Genomic DNA, 19948 nt, shown 5'->3' on the forward strand with positions numbered 1-19948 from the left:
TGTTTAATGTGTCATTTAAAGCTTGTGTTTCCTTATTTATTTTCATTTTGGATGATCTGTCCATTGGTTAAAGTGGGGTGTTAAAGTCTTCTACTATTATTGTGTCACTGTCAATTTCCCATTTTTGCTGTTAACATTTGCTTTATGTATTGAGGTGCTCCTATGTTGGGTGCATAAATATTTACAATTGTTATATCTTCTTCTTGGATTGATCCCTTGATCATTATGTAGAGTCCTTCTTTGTCTCTTGTAATAGTCTTTATTTTAAAGTCTATTTTGTCTGATATGAGAATTGCTACTCCAGTTTTCTTTTGATTTCCATTTGCATGGAGTATCTTTTTCCATCCTCTCACTTTCAGTCTGTATGTGTCCCTAGGTTTGAAGTGGGTCTCTTGTAGACAGCATATATACAGGTCTTGTTTTTGTATCCATTCAGCCAGTCTACGTCTTTTGGTTGGAGCATTTAATCCATTTACATTTAAGGTAATTATTGATATGTGTGTTCCTATGACCATTTTCTTAATTATTTTGGGTTTGTTTTTGTAGGTCTTTTCCTTCTCTTGTGTTTCCTGCCTAGAGAAGTTCTTTTAGCATTTGTTGTAAAGCTGGTTTCGTGGTGCTGAATTCTCTTAGTTTTGCTTGTCTGTAGTAGTTTTAATTTCTCCGTCGAATCTGAATGAGCTCCTTGCTGGGTAGAGTAATCTTGGTTGTAGGTTTATCCCTTTCATCACTTTAAATATGTCCTGCCACTCCCTTCTGGCTTGCAGAGTTTCTGCTGAAAGAGCAGCTGTTAACCTTATGGGGGTTCCCTTGTATGTTTTTTGTGGCTTTTCCCTTGCTGCTTTTAATATTTTTTCTTTGTGTTTAATTTTTGATAGTTTAATTAATATGTGTTGTGGCATGTTTCTCCTTTGATTTATCCTGTATGGGACTCTCTGCACTTCCTGGGCTTGATTGACTATTTCCTTTCCCATATTAGGGGAGTTTTCAACTATAATCTCTTCAAATATTTTCTCATTCCCTTTCTTTTGCTCTTCTTCTTCTGGGACCCCTATAATTCGAATTTTGCTTCATTTAATGTTGTCCCAGAGGTCTCTGAGACTGTCTTCAATTCTTTTCATTCTTTTATCTTTATTCTGCTCTGTGGTAGTTATTTCCACTATTTTATCTTCCAGGTCACTTATCCATTCTTCTGCCTCAGTTATTCTGCTATTGATTCCTTCTAGAGAATTTTTAATTTCATTTGTTGTGTTGTTCATTGTTGTTTGTTTGCTCTTTAGTTCTTCTAGTTCCTTGTTAAATGTTTCTTATAGTTTCTTCATTCTATTTCCAAGATTTTGGATCATCTTTACTATCATTAATCTGAATTCTTTTTCAGGTAGACTGCCTATATCCTCTTCATTTTTTTGGTCTGGTGGGTTTTTGCTTTGCTCTTTTCATCTGTTGCATATTTCTCTGTCTTCTTATTTTGCTTAACTGTGTTTGGGGTCTCCTTTTCACAGGCTGCAGGTTTGTAGTTCCCTTTGTTTTTGGTGTCTGCCCCCAGTGGGTGAGGTTGGTTCAGTGGGTTGTGTAGGCTTCCTGGTGGAGGGGACTGGTGCCTGTGTTCTTGGGGATGAGGCTCGATCTTGTCTTTCTGGTGGGCAGGACTGTGTCCGGTAGTGTGCTTTGGGGTGTCTGTGAACTTATTATGATTTTAGGCAGCCTGTCTGCTAATGGGTGGGGTTGTGTTCCTGTCTTGCTAGTTGTTTGGCATGGGGTGTCCAGCACTGCAGTTTTCTGGTCGTTGAGTGGAGCTGGGTCTTAGCGTTGAGATGGAGCTCTTGCTGGTTGATATTACTGGGGCCGGGAGGTCTCTGGCAGTCCAATGTCCTGAACTTGGCTCTCCCACCTCGAAGGCTCAGGCCTGACACCCAGCCAGAGCACGAAGACCCTTTCAGCCACAAGGCTCAGAAGAAAAGGGAGAAAAAAATAAAGAATAATAAAATAAAATAAAGTTATTAAAATAAAAAATTAAAACGAATATTATTAAAATAAAAAAATTAAAATGTAATAAAAAAAGTGGGCAACCAAAATTAAAATGAATATTATTAAAATAAAAAAATTAAAATGTAATAAAAAAAGAAGTGAGCAACCAAACCAATAAACTAATCCACCAATGATAACAAGTGCTAAAAACAATATTGAGATACACATAAAAATCAGAAACTCGTCAGTCTCATACAGCAAACCCCAAGTCTACAGTTGCTCTCCAAGTCCACTGCCTCCATTTTGGGATGATTCGTTGTCTATTCAAGTATTCCACAGATGCAGGGTACATCAAGTTGATTGTGGAGATTTAATCCACTGCTCCTGAGGCTGCTGTGAGAGATTTCCCTTTTCTTCTTTGTTCGCACAGCTCCTGGGGTTCAGCTTTGGATTTGGCCCTGTCTCTCTGTGTACATCGCCCTCTGGCATCTATTCTTTGCCCAGACAGGCGGGGGTTAAAGGAGCGGCTGATTAAGGGGCTCTGGCTCACTCAGGCTGGGGGGAGGGAGGGGTACGGATGCGGGGCGAGCCTGCGGCGCAGAGGCCGGCGTGACGTTGCAGCAGCCTGAGGCGCGCAGTGCGTTCTCCCGGGGAATTTGTCCCTGGATCACGGGACCCTGGCAGTGGCGGGCTGCACAGGTTCCCGGGAGGGGAGGCGTGGATAGTTAACTGTGCTTGCACACAGGCTTCTTGGTGGCTGTAACAGCAGCCTTAGCGTCTCATGCCCACCTCTGGTGTCTGCGCTGATAGCCACAGCTCATGCCCATCTCTGGAGTCCGTTTAGGCGGTTCTCTGAATCCCCTCTCCTTGCGCACCCTGAAACAATGGTCTCTTGCCTCTTTGGCAGCTCCAGACTTTTTCCCGGACTTCCTCCCGGCTAGCTGTGGAGCACTAGCCCCCTTCAGGCTGTGTTCACGCAGCTAACCCCAGTCCTCTCCCTGGGATCTGACCTCCGAAGCCCGAGCCTCAGCTCCCAGCCCCCGCCCGCCCCGGCAGGTGAGCAGACAAGCCTCTCGGGCTGGTGAGTGCTGGTTGGCACCGATCCTCTGTGTGGGAATCTCTCCACTTTGCCCTTGGCACCCCTGTTGCTACGCTCTCCTCTGTGGCTCCGAAGCTTCCCCTCACCCTGCCTCCACCAGTGAAGGGGCTTCTAGTGTGTGGAAACCTTTCATCCTTCACAGCTCCCTCCCAGAGGTGCAGGTCCCATCCCTATTCTTTCGTCTCTGTTTTTTCTTTTTTCTTTTGCCCTACCCAGGTACCTGGGGAGTTTCTTGCCTTTTGGGAGGTCTGAGGTCTTCTGCCAGTTCTGTAAGAGTTGTTCCACATGTAGATGTATTTGTGATGTATTTGTGGGGAGGAAGGTGATCTCCACGTCTTACTCCTCTGCTGTCTTGAAGGTCCTCCCCCTCACTGTTTTTGATTCAGCCTTAGTATAAAGTTAAACTCAGGTCAAATTTTTTTGAAGCAGGAACTTGTAGGAAAACTCTAAGATACCATTGATATAAATGCTTTTGTAAGTTGAAAGCACTGGATTAACAATTAACCTTTATTTAGACAGACCAGGTAGATGGTAAGTAAATATTTATAGTATGATTTGCCATAAAATGTAGGTTCAATCTATAATTACTCTGCTTCTTATCATGAATTTGCAGGTTCATCTAAATCTGTTTACTAAGAGGGCAAAGAGCTTCCTTTAATATTGAAAGTTTGTGATGATAGTTTCAAAGACTGTTGAGAGATGAATGGTTTATAACACAGCTGTTGGAAGGCAGGCTCTAGCAAACTGGGTTTGTTCACATAAAGTTGTCAGCTATGTTTGCCATAGGAGGCTGTCCTCGCTCACCAACTTATTGTGACTAACTAACCAGTTGACTGTGACCTCACTGATCTGGTATTTTGCAAAGTAAAAAAAAAAGACTCTAATATATAAATTTTAAATCATAACAAATACTCTCTTTTCCAAAAAATGCTTTACATACCAATATATATAAATTAACTTTCAGATATCAAGTGCTGCTGCTCTACTTTAAATTTTATATTGGATATTTAAGTTTGGCTATAAAAATATAAAGGGTCAAACTATTTTATTTGCTAGTTAAGCTTATACAGATCTATCTTAAATTGCCTGGCTTGTCTTCCATTTTAAATATTTTTACACTATTTAATTTTTAAAAGTGTTAAATTGGTGGGTTGAAGGTATTACCTTATAGATCTATATAGTATTTGCTACTCATTGCAAATATATGTAACTCTAAAAACATAAGAAAGTGAGATTTTAATAAATAATAAATTGGAAAATAAAGATGAATCAGTAATAAAATAGAAGACATAGGGGGAAAGGCAGAAAAGCTTAAAAAGGAAATAATATTTAGTGAGCAATAAACTGAGCAAAACATATAGAATGAGAAGGTTTAAATGGTAAAAAAAAAAAAAAGGTTTAAACTAATAAGATAAAAATCAAAGTGAGGGTTGTCTCTGTTATGATATTCATTATTTCAGTTTGGGTGTGCAAAAAAAATGAAGTGGGGGGAGCTTTCCTTATATCTCCGTAAGTCGGCTCAATTCAGTTTTTGCTAATGGTAGAAAACTTAAACTTGCCAATTCAATTTAATTCAGTCCTTCCGGTTTAAAACAATCAGTTTTGTCTAATTGCTCTGTTCATTTAACATTCTCCATCTTCCTTCTTCCTGGGGGTAGACTGAGACTCCAGGGGCTGCACAGTGTCCTGACCGTGAGGGAGGGATGCCTGTGAGTGGGCCAGCCTCTGCCCTCACTGGTGTCCTCTCTCTGGGCTTGACCTTGTCCTGTGTCCACCCGGCTCCCTTGCTGATGTCTGCAGCTCCATCTTGGCTTGTAGTCAGCAAGTTCCACACACATTGCTTCCCCTTTGTCGCAGTTATGAGCCCTCTTCCTTCTCAACTCTGTGTTCTTCAGGGCAAATGCCAATTCCAGAGGCTCTTCTGTGCCACCCAGGTGTGCATGGGCCTCTTTGGGGCTGCTGTCAGGGCTACTTACATGGACACCACACTCAGCATTGCTAATTCATTGCCTTGAGTCAGGCTGGACTTGGAGCTCCTCTAGGGCCCTTCTCTCAGTTTACCCAGGGAAGGGAAGTACAAAACTCTGTTCTTGAGGCCCCCCAAACTCATCAGAAAGTTCTAATCAACCCTACAACATTGGGGCTCAGCCTTCAGGAGAAGCAGCCTGGGTCCAGGCTCTTCTCAGAAACTGTGCATCTCAGGTTTTACATCTCCCTTTGTAGCCACTGGTTGAATTCTCATTTCCTTTTGGGATGGGAAACATCTTTGATAACATCATGTACCTCTCCCCACAGAGGGACATAAATAACTTCTGCTGAGGCCTCCAGGCCCCACAAATTAGAACAAAAACAAGGCACTTCTGGTTCTTGACAAGTAGGAGACTAGCCCAGGCTGCTGGCCTCCTCCTCCAAACCTATCCCTGGAGGGGCCTCAGAGGAGAGGGGGGTGTATGGAGCTGAAAAAAGTAAAAAAATAAAGGGAAAATTTGAGTGAAACCCTCATGGGAAACCATAAGGGGAATATAGCCTGGTAAGGGGGAGGTAAGGACAGAATGCTGGTCATATGCAGGCAGACATCCAACTCCCTGAATGTCCCTCCTCTCCCTCCATTCCCAGAGGCCCAGGAGAGTATAACAAGGGGGAACTTTTACATAGAACAGCCTCGGGGTAGAAGAGTTACGTAGGGGTTCCTGAGGGGCCCAGTTGCCTGATGAAGAGAAAAAGCAGAAGTGGTAATTTCAATCCGGGCACCACAGGCACTGAGGTCTGCCCTCATTCTTGCCCCTTAGACCTGCCGGGAAAGCACAAGCTAAGGCCGTGGCATCATCCAGGAGCATGTTGCTAATCAAGGCAGCTGTGGAAATGACTGCAAATTGTCTACTAATATTTGTTTTTTCATAAGTTGAAAAAAGAATACCCATTTTTTAGCTGGACACATGATTACCCAGAATAAAAACTAAATTTCCTGGCCTCCTTTGTAGCATTCATATGACAAAGAATATTTTTTAACAACTATATGCTAATAAATCTGAAATTTATAAAAGTGAATTTCTGAGAAAAATAGAAAGCTAATATTGTCACAAAAAATAACTTGAACAGACCAATAATCATTAAAGTAACTACAATTATAGTCATCAGAGATCTCCCCCAGTCACCCTAAAATCTCCAGGCTTAAACAGTTGCATAGGTATAGATATAGATAGAGGTATAGATAAACAGCAAGATAATGCTGTTTAGTGCAACTTGTTTCAAAAACCATGCCCCAGCTCTTTTCATGAGGCTGGTTTACATTTGTTTTCAAAATTGCATAAGGAGACGAAAAGCAAAGAAAGTTACAGGCCCATTTTCACTTATTAACATAGAAATCATAAGTAAACTATTAATCAAACCCAACTGTACATTGAAATATATTAGGTTAAAGTAGTTTCTCCCAAGAATGCAGGAATGGTCTAACATCTGAGAAATCTATTAATGTAATTCATTACTTCAATGCAGTAAAAGAGAAAAATCATGTGTTTATTTCAATAGTTATAGAAAAAACACTTGATAAAATTCAACACCTAAAATAAATAAGAAAATAAATAAACTCTAAGGAAAGAAGGAGTAAATGAGAGCTTCCCTAATTTCATGAAGTCTATATACCAAAAACTAATGGTAATCTTCTTTCTAAATGGAGAAAAGTTAGACACATTTTTTTTTAGCTCAGTAAACAAAAAAACAGGGATTATCACATTACCATTATTTTGTTGCCATAGTAGCAGATATCCTGACCACTGCAATAAGTCAATCAATCAATCAATCAATTGATCAATTGATCAAATAAAACATATAAGAAATAAAAAGAAAGATAGGAAAAAAGCTGTCATTAGTGGCAGATTAAACAATTCTGTACAAAGAGAATCCAGGAGAATTGACAGACACATTATTGGAATTCATCAAGATTACTTGATAAATGATCCTTATACAAAAATCAGTTACAGGGACTTCCCTGGTGGCGCAGTGGTTAAGAATCTGCCTGCCAGTGCAGGGTGCATGTGTTCAAGCCCTGGTCCAGGAAGATCTCTCATGCCACCAAGCAACTAATCCCGTGTGCCACAACTACAGAGCCTGCGCTCTAGAGCCCTCGAGCCACAACTACTGAGCCTGCATGCCACAACTACTGAAGCCCACGTGCCTAGAGCTCATGCTCCGCAACAAGAGAAGCCACTGCAATGAGAAGCCCGCACACGGCAACGAAGAGTAGCCCCTGCTCGCTGCAACTAGAGAAAGCCCGTGCACAGCAACGAAGACACAACGACCCAACACGGCCAAAAATAAATAAATAAATGAATAAATTTATTTTTAAAAAATCAGTTACATTCCTTTACACCAATAAGTTATGTCAATGTAATTTTTTAAAATAAAAATATCATTTTTTAAGACCAATAAGAAACAGAAAGCACTGAGAAGCAAATATCACAAAATACGTACCAGATCTTTGAGGTGAAGATGTTAAAGAAGACCTAAATAAATGGAAAGGTTTATTATTATTTTGTAAATAGGTAGATTAAATAGAAAAAGTTTATTTTTACCAAGTTAATAATGTTAATACAACAAATCTTGAATTAATAAATGTTAATACAATAAAAATTCCATTTTTGTGGAATTTAATAAGCTGACTCTAAATTTTATACAAAAGAACAAACGGCCAAGAGAAATTAAGACAAATAAGCAGGGAGACATGCCTTATCAGATATCAAAATTGTAATGATGTTAAGTAATTAAAACAGTGTGATGTAAGTACAGAGATAGACAAATGGAATATGGAACAGATTAGAGAGTCCAGGAACAGACCCATGCAAGTAAGAAAACTTGCTAAATAAATAAAAGAGATGTCCATACAGATCAGCAGGGGAAAGATGGACTATGTGAGAAATGGTTCTGGGGAAAATAGTTAACCACAGGAGGAAAAATAGCACTAGAGCTTCACATCTTACCATATACAAGAGGTGACTCAAGCTGAATTAGACCTTGACGTCCAAAGCAAAACTTTAACTCTTTTGGAGGAAAATTTAAGAAAATTTCTGTATGTTAGGGCGTGAAAATATTTTTTAAAAGAGACAAAATAAGTTCAAACCATAAATGAAAGATTGGAATATTTGACTAGATTTTTTCAAAATTCCATATTACCAAAGATAGCATGGAGGAAATGATAAACTACAGACTGGGAGAAGGTATTTACAGTGCAGGCGATGGACAAATAATTGGTACTTAATATGTAAATGATTCCTAAAAAGAAAAGAAAAAGATAACACAATATAGAAATGGCAAAGAATATAGATAGGCAATTCATGGAGGAACGGGGGTTTAACCTTAAGAGTAATCAAGGAAATGCAAACGAAAACCACAGTGAGGTACCGTTTCACACTTGTCTTATTGGTAAAAATTAAAAAGTCTGACCATCCCAGTGGGTGGAGACAATATGGATCAACAGTGCTGGGGTGGGAGAGGAGAGAATAAGTTAGAATCATCACTTAGAGCAATTTGGCAAAATTTAGTAAAGTTGAGAATGCGTATTCACTATAATGCTGCAATTTCACTTCAAGGTGTCTACCCTAGGAACTCTTGAACAGGTACACAAGGAGGCACATAGAGGATGCTCACTGCAGCATTATTTGTAATGGCAAATAGGTGACATTTGCCATTACAAATAATACGGAACTAGGAGAAGAGAGGAGCTTTGTGAGCTTCCCCCCGCCCAGGCCAAGTGCACAGAGAGGTGTTCCCAATCCCTGGGTCCTGGTGAGTCTGGGTCCCAGCTTCTTGTCAAGCTAAGACACCTATTACAATGGTAGAGTTAAATCTTTCGCCCAGAAATCTGCCCAGAAAAACTAGCTCAGAAAGCTGCAGATAGAGAAGATAGAATATGCTTATAGGGACATCGAGAGAAGAGGTAAAGAATGCCAGGAGTTTGGGTGTTAGTTAAAGTCTATTTATTTAAGAGGTGTGGGAAGTTGTTGAACAACTCTTCTATTCTCTTATCCAAATGTTAGTGAAATGAATTAGCTGTAACATGTTAAACATGCTTACGTGTATAAAATACTCATCATAAAATCACATCAAGATAGCTAAACTCGGTCTTAAAATATTAAATAATTCCCCCTTCATGTCATCCCAGGATCATATTTTAAAGACTTGGAATAGTTCTGCTAGCTAATCTCTCAAGTCACCCAGGATTTAAACGACAAGATTCAAAATTCTAACTGATGACCTGATATTAACTTATAATCCTGTCACTAGGATAATTAAGTTGTCATGAGGTACATAAATGATATAAAATAGTATAAATGGTATAAACGAAATGATATAAATTCTTGGTTATTATAGAAATCTTAAAATGATTTAAAAGTAATCCATAAAGAAAAACTTTTGTTTATCTGACATTTACTAGCACCAGCGGTCCTTTTTCACAATGTCAGAATGCTCATGTTTGTTTTTATGTTTTTTCAGTTTTTTTTTTAAATAGACTTTATTTTTAGAGCAATTTTAGGTTCACAGCAAAATTGAGTGGAAGGCATGGATTTCCCATGTACCCTTTTACCCCCACTTATGCAGAGCCTCATTAGCAACATCCGTCGCAAGAATGGTACATTTATCCTTGTGTTTTTCTGCTGCCAAGACTATGAGTCAACAAGGTTTGATCTTTTAAAGCCTTTGCCATTTAGATGAACCTTCTTCATCCCAGCCTTGTTAATGATCATTGACAGGACTTCTTGTACTAAATGAACATCTTTTTAACTCCGCCAATTATGGCCCAGTTGACAATTGCAAGAGGGCAGTTGGAGAGAGAAACTCCAGACTAGAATTTCCCAAAAAGTAGTGAGTGAGGCAAAAAAAGGATGTGGTACCCGTTAAGAGACTTTGAGCCATTGTCTCCCACTGCCAAAAAATGTTTTGGGGGTAATACTAGCATCATATGATTCTTCAGGAAAAAGAGTCATAATGTCAATTAAGTGTGTGAAAAACCACACGCACTCTCTTGGAGACTTATGATGCACATGAGTATATTAAAGACTGAGAAATTCTTTACTAAAAGAACCTTGATAATTTTTTTCTAACCTAGTATTACCTAGATTTATTTGACCACAGGGAAGTAATCCTATTCTATTAACATTTATGGAATTTGGGCTCCATGAAAATCATTTGGGAAAGTGCTGATCAGCATTTGGCATCAAGTTATCCAAGATGAAGGACAATAAAACAAACAGAAGCATGAGACTAAAAAAATGTCTAAGGACAGGAGCCTAAAGAGATAATGAGGTTGAAGTCACAGGAAAGAGATCATTAGTAGAGTCCAGTAAGAACCCTTTAGGGACTTCCTTGGCGGTCCAGTGGTTAAGACTCCACGCTTCCACTACAGGGGGCACAGGTTTGATCCCTGGTCGGGGAACTAAGATCCTGCATGCGGCATGGCCAAAAAAGAGAAAACTCTTTAACATTCCTGGCAACCAAATGACATAGGTATTATAAATGTACACATTTTGCAGATGAGAAAATAGAGTCTCCAAGAGGTTAAGTTGCCTAGGGTCATTATTAGCTGGTTAGTGGCAGAGCTGGTCTTCAAGATCAGGTGTGATTCCATAGACTGTGTTCTCTCCACTGTGCCATGTTTTTCTCTAAGTTCTGGCAATTTAGTTTTCTAAATATTTCCCCCACTTTTCTCTTCTTTTCATCTTTCCACTGAAGTAGTAGTGGATGATGAATCAAGTTTTTGGACATTTTGAATTGAGGTTCACAGAGTATATGCTTCATTTCTTCCCTCCATTTCATCATACATATTTCCTTTTCTGCCCTGAATACCCTTGAGGTCTCTTTCTCAACTCCCTATCTGCCTCCACGCTTTTGCCGTATCTCCAGAGCAAATATTGTATTGAAAAAATTATAAATTGATGAAAATATTTTACTATGAAGAGAATATTGGCTTAAAAATAAGGTCCAGTAGTGGATGGACACTTTTAGTACAGATAAATATAAAAATTTTCATAACGTCTGTTTCCTGAGTCACATGCATGTTTTAAAGTACGCTGAGTAATGAAAACAGTGTTATTGTCAGAATATGCCTACAAGGTTTAATTGAAAATGAGGCTACTTCCAGTGCATGAGAAATCTGGGGACTGACCTTTCCTCCAAAATCTAATTCTGTTCAAAGCAAAATGTTTTAGTATGGTTACAATTGTCAATAGTGAGCAAATCCACAAACAGCCTTGATCCATTACTACCAGACATTAGGATCATGCCCTCTCTTTGGTTTCTTCACCTGTATTACTTTCTCTTCCACCAGACTCCTGTTTATTTATTTTTCCCTATTTATGTGTTGAGTTTTTAAAGATCTTTAAAAATATTTGAAAAAATTTAAAAATAAATCTGTATATTATACTGTGAAATAATAGAAAATATATATATTGGTCTCTGCTCCTGGTTCCTGGACCAGGGCTCCTAAAACCCTTGTAAGTTCCTATGTGATAAGACCACTAGGAGCATCTTTTGTTCTAATGATGTGACTCTGAGTGGGCTCCTAAATGGCTCCTGGATGAGGGCTTGCCATCAGAAAGACCAAGCCATGATTAGAAGCCTGGAATTTTCAGCCCCACCCTCCAATATCTTGAGAAGAAAGAAGGGCTGAAAATAGAGTTAATGATCTATCATGCCTATGTAATACAGTCTCCATACAATCCCCAAAGTATGGGGTTTGGAGAGCTTCCAGGTTGGTGAACACATCTATAAGGGAGGGTGATGCACCCCAACTCCATGGGGACAGAAACTCCTGTGCTTGGGACCCTCCCAGACCTTGCCTTATGTATCTCTTCCTCTGGCTGTTCATCTGTCCTTTATTATATCCTTTAAGAAATTGGTGAATGTAAGTAAGTGTTTCCCTGAGTTCTGTGAGCTCCAGCAAGTTAATCAAACCTGAGGAGGGGGTCACTGGAACCTCTGATTTGTAGGCAAACTCAGACAGAAGTTGTGGGTAGCCTGGGGACCTACTAGTGATTGGCATCTGAAGTGTGGTGGGAGGGGCAATCTTGTGGGACTGAGCCCTTAACCTGAGGGATCTGATGCTAAGTCCAGGTAAGCAGTGTCAGAACTGAGTTAGACTGTAGAACACCCAGCTGGTATCGTGGAGAATTGCTTGATGTGGGGAAAAACCTCCACACAGTTGGTGACCAGAGTGAAGTGTTCTGTGGGACCTAGTAAGGGAGACACATAGGAAAGAAACACACAGTAGGAAGAACTGGGTTTTTCCCTACATAGGCAGATGGAAGACTAAGGTTTTTTCATTATATATACCATAAGAGAATTAAGGGGTAAACTTCAAGATTTCCATTCCTCTTTGTTAGCATCAGCTTATATATTGTCATTAGCAAAGTTGTGTTGGTTTCCTTTTGTGATATTCACATATTCATAAATAAGCATGAGAGTGCAGTCCGTGGGATGTCTAGTTAGCAGAGTGGTCTTAAGAATAGCATCTTTTATATACTAATAAGATTCTGATTCATATTAACTCATAAGACCAGAAAAATAAAAGGATAATTTGATTTTCAGGTTAGAGTCCAAAACAGAAATGTCTTTCTGATGGGTGTACGTTTAGATGAAACAATGCACAATCACTAAACACCAAGCCGAGGTTTGCAGCTCAAGTGCTTTGCCAGCTCTACGGGAGAAGATTACACCACCTTTCCCTTTGCAAAATGTATGATCTGGTTGGGAAGACAGAACTAGCACACAAGGACTATGAGGGAATCATGCAAGGGAGTATGTAATTTGGTGTTAACTCTGTGGAATATACAGAACTGTCCTGACACGACATTTTGACATTTGCTTTTGACATCTTCCAATTTCTCATTTCTGTGCTCCTCTCCTTTTCCCTGGGTCTTCCTCTCTAACCTCCCAGGTAGCCAGAATATATACTCTCCTTGCCACCACATCTGACCTCAAGTGTGTATTTATTGAATTCAAGATGCTATAGATTACAAAATATACGATTATTTTTGTACCACTATGAAAAAATCATGTCAATTAAATTATATTACACTGCTTTCATTTAATTAAAAATTTTAAATCATTTAGAATTGGGCTTATATAGATTTTTTTTACATATAATACTCCTTTGCATACACAAAAAGGAAAATAAAGTTAATGGTTAAATCATTACAGTTTTCTCAAACCTTCACAACTTCCAATAAAGTAATGTTATTAAACTAATTTTTATTGAGTTATAAATGACTGGCCCCAGATTCAATTTCATTTTAAGTCAACACGTATTTATTGAATATCACTATATATCCTGCACTACAGAGGATCCGAGAAGAAGTTCAGATAAATTTCAGTAAAGAGGTTAAGATCTGAACTGGACCCTGTGGGATGGATGAGATTATACTTTTGGGGGATGAGATGCAAGAAAAGGGAGAAAGTTGAAAAAATAAACCTCTGTGATGTGAATGATTGTTCAGTTGCAAAGAGATATTGCAAGTACCAGTCTGATATCAGAAACAGACCATTCACACAAAAATAAATAAAACCAAAAACACATGAACACAGAGTTATCCATTAAAACTACCCACTCTTCAACCAAAATGTCCAAACTGAAATAAAGTACTTAAAAAAACAAATAAAAGAATAAAAGCTAAAGCATGGAATATTACACAGATATATAAAAAATGGAAACTAATTACAGTATAGTATCAAGTAAAAAAGTGGGATACAAAGTTATAGCATAATTACATCAGTAAAAAAATATATATGCCTGTAACCCAAATTGCAGAAAGAACTTAGGTAGAAATACATATTATTCTTCCTTCTAGATTTTTTTTTTTGATGTACTATCTTGTATTAGTTTCTTTCTTAGAGGGTGTATTAGTTTCTTTCTTAGAGGATGTATTAGTTTCCTAGGGCTGCCATGACAAAGTACACAAACTGGATGGCTTAACAGAAATTCATTTTCTCACAATCCTGGAGACTACAAGTCCAAGATCAAGGTGTCAGCAGGGCTGATTTCTTCTGAGGCCCCTCTCCTTGGCCTGTAGATAGCACTCTTCTCCCAGTGTCCTCACATGACTTTTTTCTCTGTGTGTCTCTATGTCCTAATTTTTTCTTTCAAGGACACCAGTCTTATTGAATTAGGCCCATCTATATGATCTTATTTTACCTTAATTACCTTTTTAAAAAAAATTTTATTGGAGTATAGTTGATTTACAATGTTGTGTTAGTTTCAGGTATACAGCAAAGTGAATCAGCTATACATATACATATAACCACTCTTTTTTTTTTTACATTCTTTTCCCATATAGGCCATCACAGAGTATTGAGTAGAGTTCCCTTTGCTATACAGCAGGTTCTTATTAGTTATCTATTTTATATACAATAGTGTGTATATGTCAGTCCCAATCTCCCAATTTATCCCTCCCCCACCCATCTCCCAGTAACCATAAGTTTGTTTTCTACATCTGTGACTCTACTTCTGTTTTGTAAATAAGTTCAATTGTACCTTTTTTGAGATTCCACATATAAGCAATATCACATGATATTTGTCTTTCTGTGTCTGACTTACTTCACTCAGTATGACAACTCTAGGTCCATCCATGTTGCTGCAAATGACATTATTTTGTTCTTTTTTATGGCTGAGTAATATTCCATTGTATATATGTACCACATCTTCTTTACCCATTCCTCTGTTGATAGACATTTACGTTGCTTCCACGTCCTGGCCATTGTAAATAGTGCTGCACTGAACATTGGGGTGTGTGTATTTTTTTGAATTATGGTTTTCTCTGGGTATATGCCCAGTAGTGGGATTGCTGGGTCATATGGTAGTTCTGTTTTTAGTTTTTTTAAGGAACCTCCATACTGTTCTCCATAGTGGCTGTATCAATTTACATTCCCACCAACAGTGCAAGAGGGTTCCCTTTTCTCCACACCCTCTCCAGCATATATTGTTTGTAGATTTTTTGATGATGGCCATTCTGACTGGTGTGAGGTGATACCTCATTGTAGTTTTGATTTGCATTTCTCTAATAATTAGTGATGTTGAGCATCTTTTCATGTGCTTTTTGGCCATCTGTATGTCTTCTTTGAAAAATATGGAATGCCTCGCGAATTTTCATGTCGTCCTTGGGCAGGGGCCATGCTAATCTTCTCTGTATCATTCCAGTTTTAGTATATGTGCTGCTGAAACGAGCACCTTCTAGATTTTCTTTTGACACTGTTTTTATACCCTCTTTTTAATTATCAGTTTGAAAGTACATATGAGGAAAATTGAACTCAGCAGGTTGGCTGGGGGTGGGAGTGGGGAAGAATGATATAGTAGGTAAATCTATAGGAGATTATAAAAAGAGAAGAAATTATTATCAAAATATTATTTAAATGCTAACATAAACCTATTATACTTCTGCTTCTTTTTAAATATTCTAATAAGTTATCCAAAGGAATCAGAAAAAGAGAAACATGGTATAACAGAGATTGCACTAGTTAAATGCCATGTATTAATATTTCATGACCAGTTTTTTTCATACACAATCTAATGAAAGCTGTAAATTTTTTTTTTGATTATAAACAACAGAAATTTATTTCTTACAGTTCTGCAAGCTGGACGTGCAAGATCAAAGTGATGGTCAATTCAGTGTCTAGTGAGAACCTGCTTCCTCATAGACCACAGTCTTCTTACTGTAATCTTACTTGGCAGAAGGCCAATGCTGTAATTTTTTTAAAGCACAAAATTGGAAAGCCACGGTGGCCATTGATATACTGACAGCCTAAAATATCTACATTTGGATTTTTCAGATATGTATTATGTTTTCAGGCTCAAAAATAGATTTTTCTATTTTATATATTACCATTTCATGTACTCTTTATTCCTTTGTATGAATCCAAGTTTCCTTCCTGATGTCATTTTCCTTCATCCTAAACTTCCTTCAACACTTCTTGCAGTGCAGGTTTCCTGGTAAGAAAATGTCTTTATTTCACCTTCATTTTTTAAAGGAGATATTTGCTGGATATGCAATTACAGGTTAATAAATGTTGATGGGTCCCCTTTTCCTCCCCCTCTAGTAATTTTTTAAAATGTCATTCCATTGTCTCCTGATTTGCATTGGTTCTTGATGACAAGTCAGTCATAATTCTTGTCATAGATCCCTGTATGTAATGCATCTTGGGCTGTTTTAAATATTTTCTCTTATCATTAGTTTTCAACAATGTAATTACAATGAGTCTTGATGTTATTTTCTTTGTGATTATCTTTCTTGTTGTTTGTTGTACTTCTTAGAGCTGTGTGCTGATATTTTCCGTCAAATTTGAAGAAAAAAATCAGGCATTATTCCTCCAAATAATAGAGCTATTAGGATAGAGTTGATAGTTAATAGGATAGAGTTCTTTCTCACTCTATCCTATAAACCCAATTACACATATGCTATATCACTTGATATTGATGGTGTCCCAATACCAAGTGTTTTTTTGAACAGCTTACAGAAAAATTGAATGAAAAGTACAGAGAGATCTTTTTCTACCTGATAATTTTAAATTTTATGCTGGATTGTGTATAGTATATTGTTAAGTGCCTAGATTTTATTGTCTTCTTTTAGATGGTGTTGAATTTTGTTCTGATGGCAGTTAATTTACTTGTGAATTGACACAGTACTTTTGAATCTTGTTTTTAACTTGGTTAGGGCAGATCTAGTCTTTAGTTTAGAGCTAGAATATCCATTGTACTAAGGTGTGGCCTTTCTTGGCTATCAACTGAGTACCAGGGGTCTCTCCTCTCGACTGGTTAGCATTCCATGTATCCCAGCCCTGTGTAAGCTGCAGGACCCCTGTGATGGTTTCCTGCTTGGCCTTCAGGAGTCTTGGACTGTGCAAGATCAGCTAAGAATTCAGTAGAAGTTATCAGGGGAACTTCATGCAGATTTCTAGATTATCTTTGTGAAGCTCCCTCCTTTCTGAGAAAATTCCATTCATCTCAACACCTTTGAACTTTAAACTATGTTTCCTCAGCTCAGTGAGACTACCAGCTCTGTTTGGGTTCCCCATCCTTGCATCATGGTAAGGAAAATTATCTCCGGTCAGAAAACAAGGGTGATTGTGCTACTTACATCATTTGTTTCCCTTCCATCAGGGATCACAATCCTGCACTGCCTCTTGTCCAACATTTGAAATGATTGTTTCATATATTTTTCTAGTTTTATGCTTGTTTACCACAGGTACCATTTAGTCTATCATAGTCAAAAACAAAATCCACTATAGAGTTTTTTATTTAAAAAATTGTTTAATGATTGAAAATTTCAAACACATGTAAAAGAAGAGGGAGGAGTAAGATGAAATCCTAGACACATATCACTCAACTTCAATAATTAGCAACTCATGGTCAATCTTGTTTCAGTTACACCTATTCATTCATTCACCTCACTTCTATCTTATTTTGAAGCATATATTAGCCATCATATCATTTCATCCACAAATATTTCAGTATTTATCTCCAATAAATAAGATTTTTTAGTATAGCCACAATACCATTTTCATACTTTAATAAGTTAATAATTCCGTAATATAATCACATAAAGAGTAAGTGTTCATAAAAGGTAAGAGGTAAATACTATTTATATGTTCTTGGGTAAATCAGTTAACTTCCTGGTGCCTCCATTTCCTAATCTATAACATGGGTCTGATGGAAGGAAGTTGGGCTAGGTGTTGTCTCAGGCCCCTTACCCCCATCTTTGTTATATAACTAAAAATCTTGTACTCTCATATTAAGAGTCATTATCTTGGTTTTGAGCAGCTTGCTTTATTTAAAAAAAAAAGTAGATCATGGAGACCTGGAACGCCCCTCCCCAAGAATATGAAAGTGATGATGACTCTTACGCAGTGTTGGATTTAACTGAGTATGCAAGAAGACACCACTGGTGGAATCGAGTGTTTGGCCACAGTTCCGGACCTATGGTAGAAAAATACTCAGTAGCCACCCAGATTGTAATGGGTAGAGTGAGTGGCTGGTGTGTGGGATTTTTGTTCCAGAAAGTTGGAAAACTTGCAGCAACTGCAGTAGGTGGTGGCTTTCTTCTCCTTCAGATTGCCAGTCACAGTGGCTATGTGCGGATCGACTGGAAGAGAGTTGAAAAAGATGTAAACAAAGCAAAAAGACAGATTAAGAAACGAGCAAATAAGGCAGCACCTGAAATCAACAATATAATAGAAGAAGCAACAGAATTTGTTAAACAGAACATTGTGATATCCAGTGGATTTGTGGGTGGTTTTTTGCTAGGCCTTGCATCTTAAGGATATGAATGTTCTATCATAGTGGAGTCACCTCTGAGACGAGAAATGGTGGTGACAAGATGGTCTCAACATTACCCATGGGCTTCCCTGGTGGTGCAGTGGTTGAGAATCTGCCTGCCAGTGCAGGGGACACGGGTTCGAGCCCTGGTCTGGGAAGATCCCACATGCCGCGGAGCAACTAGGCCCGTGAGCCACAACTACTGAGCGTGCATGTCTGGAGCTTGTGCTCCGCAACAAGAGAGGCCGCGATAATGAGAGGCCCGCGCACCGCGATGAAGAGTGACCCCCGCTCGCCTCAGCTAGAGAAAGCCCTCGCACAGAAACGAAGACCCAACACAGCCAAAATATATTAATTAATTAATTAATTAATTAATTAATTAATTAAAATACTTTAAAAAAACACAAAAAGCTTATTAAAACAAACAAACAAACAAAAAACATTACGCATTGACAGATTCTCCAGGATGACAAGAAACAACTAGCTGGACAGTACCAAACTCACTGCTTAGCATTTTGCCATCTGAAATTTGGCAGATTAGTATCTGCTATAAAACAATCTATATGATCTGTGTATAATAGTATTCCTGAGCAAAACTGGCTTTCATTACTTTTTAAAAACTTGCATTTGCTTAAAATTTGCCTATAAAACACCACCGTTGGATGTAGATATGGAGAGAGAAAAAAATCTGTTGGCTATATTCCCCAGTGAAGTATCATCCTCATTTTATTTAAATAAGATGTTCTCCATTGTGCTTTTTAGTATAGTGCCAATAATTTAAAAATTTGTATTATAGCTTCAACAGTAGGGCTGACTTTTTTTTAAAGATATGTTTGCAATAAACTGAAGAACTGTAATGCCCTTTTTATGGAAGGATTTACAAATAATAGAATTATTAAAGATATTAAACAAATTTAATACCAATTTTTAGGTTGTTTTTTCCTGCAATTCTTACTTTGCTTACTATGTAATAACTGTAGTAAATGCTCTTCTAGGGAAATGCTCTTCTAGGGAAATACTACATGTCTAAAGCTCTTTTTCTTTTTTTGATGTCTATAGTTTAAAAATATCTTCTTGTGTATAAGCTTCTAATTTTTTTATTCATTTGTTTATCTTGACAGCTTGGGTAGAATTAATTATTTTGAGGGTACATATAGTTGGGTCACTGATTCGTTTTATTAACTTTGAGTGAACCTTGTTTTTCATTAAAAAAATCCTAATTATTATTTTGACCCTTTCTTTACAAAGAGGTAAAAATCACCTTAAAATACTTAGTAGTATAGTATGAATTTATTGTCTGAAGAACAGTGATTTTCTATATAATCATGAAATTGTAGTTTAAAGAGAATCATCTCTTTGATCTAGTCTGACATGTAAATGCTGAGGCTTTCAGCTTTTTAGGTAGCATTTTTTTTTTTAATTAATTAATTATTTATTTATTTATGGCTGTGTTGGGTCTTCGTTTCTGTGCGAGGGCTTTCTCTAGTTGCGGCGAGCGGGGGCCACTCTTCATCGCGGTGCACGGGCCTCTCACCATCGTGGCCTCTTTTGTTGCGGAGCACAGGCTCCAGACGTGCAGGCTCAGC

The 19948-nt window shown here is 38.0% G+C and overlaps 1 pseudogene across 1 annotated transcript; it reads left to right on the top strand.

Annotated features, from left to right (window-relative positions):
• Positions 1-1458: 1458 nt before the first annotated feature.
• LOC309654446 (FUN14 domain-containing protein 1 pseudogene) lies at positions 1459-19588 on the top strand (annotated as a pseudogene). Its single transcript has one exon. The product of its transcript is annotated as an FUN14 domain-containing protein 1 pseudogene (transcript).
• Positions 19589-19948: the final 360 nt, after the last annotated feature.

The sequence above is a fragment of the Balaenoptera physalus genome (genome assembly GCF_965194825.1).
Source record: "Balaenoptera physalus genome assembly, chromosome: 2".
Classification (NCBI taxonomy): Eukaryota; Metazoa; Chordata; class Mammalia; order Artiodactyla; family Balaenopteridae; genus Balaenoptera; species Balaenoptera physalus.